Here is a 9,983-nt window from a genome sequence, read left to right on the forward strand (position 1 = left end):
TCTCGTCGAGTGGCGGCGCCGCAGGCCAATGAGGTCCGGCCGAGGCTCCGGGGATCCGCGCCCCACGGAGGGCGTGGCCAGCCTTACGATGGACAGGACCCGACAGCCAACGAGAGCGTGAGCCGGCTGGCCCTCGGGATCGCGCCGGCGATCTGGGCGGGCCCGAGGAGGTGGGACGGGGTGACTGACAAGCGGTCTGCCAGTGGGAGAGTGGAGCGGATCTCAGGGCCAGTCAGAGCCCTGTGGGGGCGGGGCTTCGGCTTCGGGGCGGGAACGCCACAAGGGGCGGGGACTTGGAGACGCGTCAATTCTTGGCCGGCTCACTCCGACCCCGGAGGGCGTTTCGGCTGGGCCGCCCGGCGGCCGACAACTGGCTGGGCAGGGGGTTCCCCGCAGTGCTCAGCAGGGGCGCCCCACCCACAATGCACCGGAGAGGGCCTGGGCAGGGCGGGCGTGGGGCGGTTACGCCGGGCGGTGGGCGGGGCCGCGTGAGGCGCGCTCCGAGGAGACTGGGCAGCACTGGCCTCGGCCTTGTTCCCGAGGGAATTCATTACCTTCCTGCGCTCTTTTCTGACAAGAGTTGTGGGTTCGACCTCTTCTGAGAAGAATCTTGAGGATTCTTGTCCCTGGTCCCATTCTAAGGAGAATCTTCGGAATTCGTGTCCTAGCCCCCATTCTGAAGAGAATCCAGGAATCTTGCCCCTGGCCCCTCTTCTAGAGAATCTTGGAGGTTCCTGTTATGCCCCTCTTCTGAGGAAAGTTTTGGCGATTCTTGCCCTGCCTGCTTTTCCGAGAATTGCCAGGATGAGGATGATTTTGTAGATTCACGATTCTGTTTTCTAAGAAAATTTGTAGAGGTTCGGGCCCTTGCCCCCTTTCCTAAGGAGAATTTGGGGAACTCAAGTCCCACTTTTTTTCCTGGAGATTATTTGGAGAGCATACCTTGCCTCTTTTCTGAGCACGATTAGGGGCCACTAGCCTTCTGCCTCCCTCGGCTGAAGGGTAGCGTGGGCTTTGTGCCCTGGTTTTCATATCCAAAGATAACTCGGGAAATTCCTACCCTTGTGTGTCCCTCCTGGGACCAGAAGAGAAATTTGCTACTTCAAACACCTCTTTTTTCTCCTGAGAGGAATCCCGGAAAATTGATGCTCTCCCTCTCCCCCCATCCCTTTACTGAAGAAATGTCAGGCAGTTGTGCTCCCCGAACTTTTTCTTTTCTTTTTTTTTTTAAGATTTTATTTATTTATTCATGAGAGACACACAGAGAGAGGCAGAGACACAGGCAGAGGGAGAAGCAGGCTCCATGCAGGGAGCCCGATGTGGGACCCGATCCCGGGACTTCAGGATCATGCCCTGGGCCAAAGGCAGACGCCCAACCGCTGAGCCACCCAGGCATTCCCCCAAACTTTTTCTAACTAGTCTCTGTGTTGCAGTAATTGTTCCGCTTTTCCTAGGAACTGTGACCATTTGACTCCTAGAAAATTTGGAGGAGTTAAATACTTCCTTTTTGGAAAAGCAACCCATTTAGCCCTCTTTCCCCTTTTTTTTTTTTTTTTTTTTTTTTTTTGAGAGTGTTTTTCTGTGCAGCTCTCTTCTCTCTCCCAAGGGTCAATCAAATCTGTTGCCATTCCTGACTCTGTCCTCTATCAAGTTCTTCAGCCTCAGTTTCCCTTTTCTATAGGCTGGGGCCCTTCCAAGCAGCATTCCTGCTTCCCACCCACCCCCAGACAAAACTCATCAGTCACTCACACTTCACTGTTTGCACCTCTGCTGTAGGATGTGTACCATGGCCCACCTGGTGTCAGAGGCCTTTGTCTCTGTCTTCCCCCTTTTAATCTGAATTCCTTGTCTGATTTCCCCCTCAAAGAACCCAGCTTTGGGGAGCCTGGCTGGCTCAGTTGGTAATACATACAACTCTTGATCTCAGGGTTGTAAGCTCAAGCCCCCACATTGGGTATAGAGGTTACTTAAAAATAAAATATTTCAAAGAACCCAGCGTTAGGGCACCTGGCTGGCTCAGTCAGAAAAGAATGTGACTCTCAATTGTGGGGGTCGTGAGTTTGAGCCCCACATTGTGTGGAGGTTACTTACTTATAAATAAATAAGAACAACAAGAAAGGGATCCCTGGGTGGCGCAGCGGTTTGGCGCCTGCCTTTGGCCCAGGGCGCGATCCTGGAGACCCGGGATCAAATCCCACGTCGGGCTCCCGGTGCACGGAGCCTGCTTCTCCCTCTGCCTGTGTCTCTGAGCCTCTCTCTCTCTCTCTGTGACTATCATGAATAAATAAATAAAATCTTTAAAAAAAAAAAAAAAAGAACAACAAGAAAATGGCTTTGCCCTTTGTAGACAACCAAATGACCACTGAATCAAAGAGGTGAAGAAAGCTACAATGAGAAAGACCCATAACACTGTGACGATTCAATATGGCAAACTTTTATCTCCTCTACTTTGTGCACAGAAATGTGCAAGGTACTGAGATACCTGAATTATAGAAGGGAGCTTGTGAGCCAAGATGAACACAATAAAGGGAAACAGGCCTGTCAGGCAAGGCAGAATGTTATACTAAAGAGATACCAAGAAGATGTTGTAGGAATGTGATTAAATGAGATAATGATGTGAAACTGTTTTGTAAACCGTGAAGCAGTAGTGGAAGGGATTATTGTTATTGTTACAAGCGGGCTAACATTCCTAGAAGAAAAGTAAAGGATAAATTCTGAGAGTCCCAGGAATGGGAGGTTGGCAGGCAGCCCTGTGGGGCCTGATTGCCTAACTGAGCTCAGCAGGGATCCAAGTGGCAAGGTGGATGGAGTCCTTGGCTAGGGAAGGAAGCCACTGGAAACATGAAGACAACGTGTTCCCAGAGTCCCTTGTTTGCACCTCTTTTTTACCACATTCTGCAAGTGTCTGAGGCAGTCTGGGTGGACAATAAACACTCAGAATTTGGTGGCTAGCAGAGCTGTAGTTGAATTCCCAGGAGCTAGGCCAGTTTCTTTCCTCAGCCTATCAGAAATGAGAACACCAGTCTCTAAAGGTTGCACCGATGAGTGTAAGCTCAAAGTGCCTTGTACCCTGTATGGAGCACAGTAGGATTCAGGAGCTTTTCCTTTCATTACAGTCACTAAGCAGGATGTTTTCTGAGAGTAGGACTCCAGTCTTATTCGTTTAAGTAATCCCTCAGTGCTTTTATAATGACTGAATTGAACTGGGATCAAAGAGCAGCTCATTGTCCAACACTTCATTTTATACATGAGAAATGGAGAGGCATAGAGGACAACTGTGACTTGTTCACATCCCACTGCTACTCTATGCCTGGATCCTAAACTTGCATTGTCTTAATCTCACTTTGGGCCAATGTGCAGGAAAGGGGAGAAGAGGGAGCTATCCCCCTGAGTCCTTATGCCATGTTGAGACATGTTAAGAACTAGAAACTTCCTGAGCTTCATCTCTCCTTTAGACAAGCCGTGGGAAAGTTCTGGATACAGGTCTGTTGGAATCCCCTAACTCCGAGAGCAAAGGGCAAGTGGGGGACCATAACCAGAATCAAGGCCACTGAAATTCACTTTGTCAAAGAGAGATTGCAAATGAAGTGAAATTATTTCAGGGTTATCTTGTGTAATTTCTAGACTGATCCCTAGAAATGTCAAGACCTATAATTATGTTTCACCTTTTTATTTTAAGAATGTACAGAATTTCTTTATTCTCTGGAAAAAGGCATTGCCTAGAGGCAGAGATGTTGGATTAAGGGATGTCTGTGAAGTCTGGAATCCTAAACATAAACAAGAGCCCCACTTGGCTGGGAAATTGTATCCTGGAAGAGTCTAAGGCAAAGGGGCATTCATCAGAGGGAGTGAAATGCCCCACCAAGTTGGATGACAAGAGCACAGCTTCTGACATAAAAAATGAAAAGGGCATGTGACCCATACCAAGGATGGCTTTCCTTTCCACAGTGGTAGTAGTGATTGCATCTCTACATCAAGGCGTGTCTCTTCCTGGGTCTGGGAAATCATGTGGGCAAACTGGCTAAGTGACATTCACATCCAAATAGGGAAATGGGAACTGAGCCAGGTGACTGCACAGGCAGCAAGGAAGGCAAGGCCTCAGTGGTAGTTAGAAAAATGAGGGCCTGGTGGGTGCCAGACTACAGACCCCCTACTGGTGTTAGGGTCTTAGACAAGGAAGAGTGTCACTAACAATGAAGAATGATAGCTGGTTAATACCAGTGGGAAGGGTACTAAGCACAAAAGTTAAAATCCTCCAGTGTCAGTTGGCAGTTCAGGTGACCAGAGCAAAGTGTCCTTCCATCATTGCCTCCTAAGATTGTTGGACTGCAAAATTCATTTGGGATTGCCAAACACTTTGAAGCTCGAATACGTGAATTGCTAATCTGCTAAAACTTGCATCCTTTAGAAAGGCCATTGGAATTGGCCCTGGTTCTCCCAGGGAAAGGATGGTAAAACGTCAGTGACTGTTTTCAAAGAGAAATAGACACTACCAAATCAAGGGTTTGACCTAAGTCATCCTCCTGCTCCCCCAAGAGAAAGTCAGGTGGCACCTAAATTATCCAGGGGTGGGAAGCACAGTGTAGTTTTATTGGTGTTGGTTGGCAAGAAAATCTGGAATTGAGTCCAAATGCAGCCCAAGAGCCCTTTCTTTAAAAAAAAAAAAAAATTTATTCATGGGAAATACAGAGAGAGAGATAGACAGAGACATAGGCAGAGGGAGAAGCAGACTCCATGCAGGGAGCCCTATGTGGGACTGGATCCCGGGACTCGAGGATCACACCCTGAGCTGAACGCAGACGCTAAACCACTGAGCCACCCAGGTGTCTCCCAGGAGCCCTTTCTGCGAGGCTTTTTTAGTCTCTAGGTCAAAAACCTGGACCGTAATAACAAATCTTACCTGGTTCTTATCGACGTAATTAAATGGGATTAGTGATAACCCTTTTGCTGAAGCAAAAAGTATGGTCTACACCTACACCTACAGCCTAGAAGACTACTAAGTCAAAAGGGTGACTTCCCCAACCAGGATAGAAAGCATTTCTGAACAGGAGGGAGTTCATCTTTGGCTACTTTGTGGGCAGACAGAGGAGCTAACTGCAGTGCTAGATGGGAAGGAGTCGCCTTACTGCCACCAGTGGAGGAAGAATTCCCCTTGAGGTTCTGTGGGATCTGAAGGCCTTTAGCATCCTAAACAAGCCTTACATCTAAGCCTAAAACCCAGGTCAGGGCTTTCCACTGCATGTCTTTTTTTTTTTTTTTTTTTTAAGATTTTATTTATTTATTCATGAGAGAGAGAGAGAGAGAGAGGTAGAGACACAGGCAGAGGGAGAAGCAGGCTCCCTGCAGGGAACCCCATGCGGGACTCAATCCCGGGACCCCAGGATCACGCCCTGAGCCAAAGGCAGATGCTTTAACCACTGGGCCACTGAGCCACTGAGGCGTCCCTCCACTGCATTTCTGATCCTCCCCCCAACCTCTCTCTGCCTTCAGACAAGAGCCCTGTGCCCTAGGACTGAAGTGACTGCCTCTCTGCCTCCAAGTGACATGCATGTCACGCCTGTGGACCCGGCCCACTGCTTTCATTCCTATGCCATTCCTTCCTCCCTGTCAGGCTGGTGTCTAATCCTGCCACTAAAATCATTCTCTCAAATTACTGAGAGCTGAGTGATTCCCCTTCCAGGAATTCTCCTTGGTCTGCATTTTCTCCAACCTCCAGCCTCCAGATACTCCCTACTCCTTGAAATGTCTTTCTTGACTTCTGGGGAACTAACCGTCTTCTAGTCTCCTGTTCAGTCTTTATCCAACTTCTACCTGGAAATTCTGTCACGTTGCTCCTCTGTCTCTCTCTCTCTCTCTCTCTCTCTTTCTCTCTTTTTTTTTTTTTTTTTTAAGATTTTGTTGATGGGATCCCTGGGTGGCTCAGTGGTTTAGCACCTGCCTTTGGCCCAGGACGTGATCCTGGGGTCCCGGGATGGAGTCCCACATCAGGCTCCCTGCATGGAGCCTGCTTCTCCCTCTGCCTATGTCTCTTCTACCTGTGTGTGTGTGTGTGTGTGTGTGTGTGTGTGTGTGTCTCATGAATAAATAATTTTTAAAGTTTTATTCATGAGAGACACAGATCGAAGCTTAGGCAGAGGGAGAAGAAGGCTTCCTGTGGGGAGCCTGATGCGGGACTCGATCTCAGGACCCTGAGATCACTACCTGAGTGGAAGGCAGATGTTCAACCACGGAGCAACCCAGGTGCCTCCCTACTTTTTTTTTTTTAAGATTTTATTTATTTATTCATGAGAGACACAGAGAGAGAGAGAGAGAGGCAGAGACACAGGCAGAAGGAGAAGCAGGCTCCATGCAGGGAGACTGATGTGGGACTCGATCCAGGGTCTCCAGGATCACGCCCTGGGCCAAAGGCAGACGCTCAACCACTGAGCCACCCAGGCATCCCTCACTCATCAAACTTAGTTGCTCAATATTATGATTCGTCCCCTTGATTTTCTTTCTGTTCGTTTGATTTCCGTTGCTACCACCCATTACCCAACTGCTCTTAATGACTCTCTGGTAATCCATTACACGAAAACTGTTAGACTGATTTCTCTTAAATCAAGAACCATGTCACACCCCTACTCAAAAAAACTTCAATTTTTAAGAAGGCTGTCTTGTATTGCTTTTGTAATCAAGAAAAAAAAAATCTGGGATCCCTGGGTGGCGCAGCGGTTTGGCGCCTGCCTTTGGCCCAGGGCGCGATCCTGGAGACCCGGGATCGAATCCCACATCGGGCTCCCGGTGCATGGAGCCTGCTTCTCCCTCTGCCTGTGTCTCTGCCTCTCTCTCTCTCTCTCTGTGACTATCATGAATAAATAAATAAAATCTTTAAAAAAAAAAAAAAAAAAGAAAAAGAAAACAAAATCTTTTTAAGCCCACCATCACCAAAGGTTGAATCTTGGCTTGGCATTCAAAGTTATCTCTTTGGACTTCCCTTCACTCCAGTTTCTTCCTGGAATGTGTCATTCAGGAATGATGCCTTACAATAGTACCCCCTTACCTGAAGTTTCGCTTTCCCTGTTTCAGTTTGTCCCAAGGACAAATGCTGGTCTGGATGCAGATGATCCTCCTTCTGAAGCATTGTCAGAAGGTGAGTGGTAGCTCAGTGCTATGTCACAATGCCTACATCATTCACCTCACTTCATCTCATCATGTATGAATTTTATCATCTCACATCATCACAAGAAGGATAAGTACAATACAATAAGATATTTTGAGAGAATGTGAAAGAGACACCAAATACACTTAACTTTTATTCTATTACATTGTTATAATTATTCTACTTTGTTATCAGTCATTGTGCCTTTCTGTGCCTAATTTATAAATCAAACTTTATCATAGATATATATATACGTGAAAAAAATAATAGTATATACAGAGTTCAGTACTATCCATGATTTCAGGCATCCACTGGGTGTCTTGGAATGTATCCCCCATGGGGATATGTTGATCAGGGCAAAATGTCCCTCTCTGGATTCCATGGGACTTCAGAATGCCTCAAGATATCAATAGGCATTCTGTGATTAGTTTCTCTGTTTCAAAATTATTTTTTCAATTAGAAGATTTTGCTAAACCTTTCCTATTGATAATTGATGTTGTCATGGTGTATTGCAAACTTCCTTGACAAGGTGAGCTTTTTTTTTTTTTTTTTTTTTTTAAGATTTTACTTATTTATTCATGAGAGACACAGAGAAAGAGAGAGGCAGGCTCCATGCAGGGAGCCCGATGTGGGACTTGATCCTGGGACTCCAGGATCACGCCCTGGGCCAAAGGCAGATGCTCAGCCTCTGAGCCACCCAGGGATCCCCTGTTTTCTTTTATTCTAAGAACACCCATTAACCTCCTGGTGAACTCACAGTCAGGGGAACATGGTTCATGATTTCAGAAGGGCTGGTTCCACATGCTGCCCTTGGCTAAGCCAGCTTCTGCCACCCCTTATTGCATCCCCCTCTCTTAGTAATGTATGGGGTTACGGGATAGTGCCCCATTTTGGAGGAGATACAATTGAGGCTCAGGGATTTTGATTTGACCAGGGTCACAAATAAATAAAACCAGAACCTCACTCTGAATTCCAATCCTGAAATCTTAGCTGCTGCCCACATTCTCCCCAAAGTCCTCCCAGCTACTTCAAATTAGACCTGAACATGGTCACAGGTCTTTGGGCTGCAGCACAGAAAGGCAGGAAGGTGCAAAGAGGGGGTCCCTGCATGGCTCAGCGGTTTAGTGCCTGCCTTCGGCCCAGGGTGTGATCCTGGAGTCCCGGGATTGAGTCCCACATCAGGCTCCCTGCATGGAGCCTGCTTCTCCCTCTGCCTGTGTCTCTGCCTCTCTGTGTGTCTCTCATGAATAAGGAGAAGCAGGCTCCACACAGGGAACCCGATGTGGGACTCGATCCTGGGACCCCAGGATTACACCCTGAGCCAAAGTCAGGTGCTCTACCACTAAGCCACCCAGGCATCCCGTCATCCCTTGTTTTTTTGTGTGTGCATTTTGTATTAATTCATCACACAAAGTGGGTAAGATGGCTCTCCTTCCTTCCTTCTCTCCCTTTCCCTACCCCCCGATTCCTTTTTTCTTTCTTTCTCTCTCTTTCTTTCTTTCTTTCTTCCTTTTCTTTCTTTCTTCTTTCTTTCTTCTTTCTTTCTTTTTTTTCTTTTTCCTTCTTTCCTTCTTTCCTTCCTTTCATCCTTCTTTCCTTCCTTATCTTCATTAGATAATACGTTCCCAGAGGATAGCACCATAATCCTCAATATACACATTATAAGTACACATATACCTTTAATATTCTCATGGCCAATTACCTATCAAAAATAACTGCCTGGGTCACCCATGTTCTCCTCATGCCTCCCCTCCTTGTCCCCTTTTCGTGTAGATAATCCCATGTTGGGGACTATTGGAGCAGAGAAGAAGTTAAGAAATCAGCCAGTCCACCTTCTACATTTCCCAAGGGAGGAGTGCCCACAGAGGGTGTGACTTAGTTCGTTAGCAAGACAGGGGCTGAGCTGGTCTTTGGGCTAAGCCTGACTGAGTCTCAAAGGCCATAGATTCACTGTACTTTCATGGTTATTTGAATTCCAGTGGGGAGAACAGGCAGCTTAGGGATCCAGGGTTTGTGCTCTTGGGTGGAATTCAGCAGTCCCCAAGGAGCTCTGAGCACTCAGGGACCGTGCCCCTGAGGGTCACACATGTGTCTTAGTGAAGAAAGTTTCTTTGTCATTGCCACTTCCGTCCTCCATATTAAGGCCATTGGGCCAGTCTGTGGGGAAGCAGCCACCAGGGCTCCCTGCCTTTGGCTTCCACCCAAACTGGGCCAGGCTTGTCCTTCCTGTTGCTCAGCCTCTGACATATCTGATCGCCAAGGTTCTAGTCTTTATGAAAATTTTCTCCTGGATTGTTGCTGAAGCATAGACAAGAAAGCTGGGAGAAAGAGATTTTTCCCCGGACATATAAAAAAATATAGAAAAAAAAATAGAAATAGACCTGATCAGCAGGGATCCTCCTCTTTCTCCTGTGCAGATAGGCACAGGGCTGGCAGTGGATGGATGGCAAAATGAGCACTGCGAGGGTGGCCTGGAATAAAAAAGGACACCTAGTGCCTCCATCTCATTTTGTTCTTTTGGTTCTAATCTTTCAAAAGCTCACAAATTTGTTCATATGTTAATTTATGCTGCAAATGTTTAATGAGCTCCTAATAAGGGCCAGACATCCTGAGGCAGAGCTGTGGGCATAGACACTAGGGAGAAGGCATCTCTCCCTCCCTCTGAACTTCGGGCCTCTTGTCTCCTGGCCCACAGGCTGTGACATTAGGCTCTTGCACATCCTCCAAAGTGGTTCTATTCTACATACAGAAGTATGGGGCCCACATTGATTTTGTGCACACAGAGAGATACACTCAGACCGTAGGTTATAATTTCTTAAATTGAAAGCAAGTGGTCTGGTGTGTG

The 9,983-nt window shown here is 47.2% G+C and overlaps 1 long non-coding RNA gene across 1 annotated transcript in view; it reads left to right on the forward strand.

Annotated features, from left to right (window-relative positions):
• The window catches only part of LOC118351729 (uncharacterized), a 19,780-nt gene continuing 9,797 nt past the window's right edge, over positions 1 to 9,983 (forward strand). The window contains exons 1-2 of the long non-coding RNA XR_004807648.2: positions 1 to 170; positions 7,066 to 7,129. This is a non-coding gene — a long non-coding RNA (uncharacterized LOC118351729). The remainder of the gene's footprint in view (positions 171 to 7,065; positions 7,130 to 9,983) is intronic.

This window comes from Canis lupus, chromosome 20 (assembly GCF_003254725.2).
Source record: "Canis lupus dingo isolate Sandy chromosome 20, ASM325472v2, whole genome shotgun sequence".
Taxonomy (NCBI): domain Eukaryota; kingdom Metazoa; phylum Chordata; class Mammalia; order Carnivora; family Canidae; genus Canis; species Canis lupus.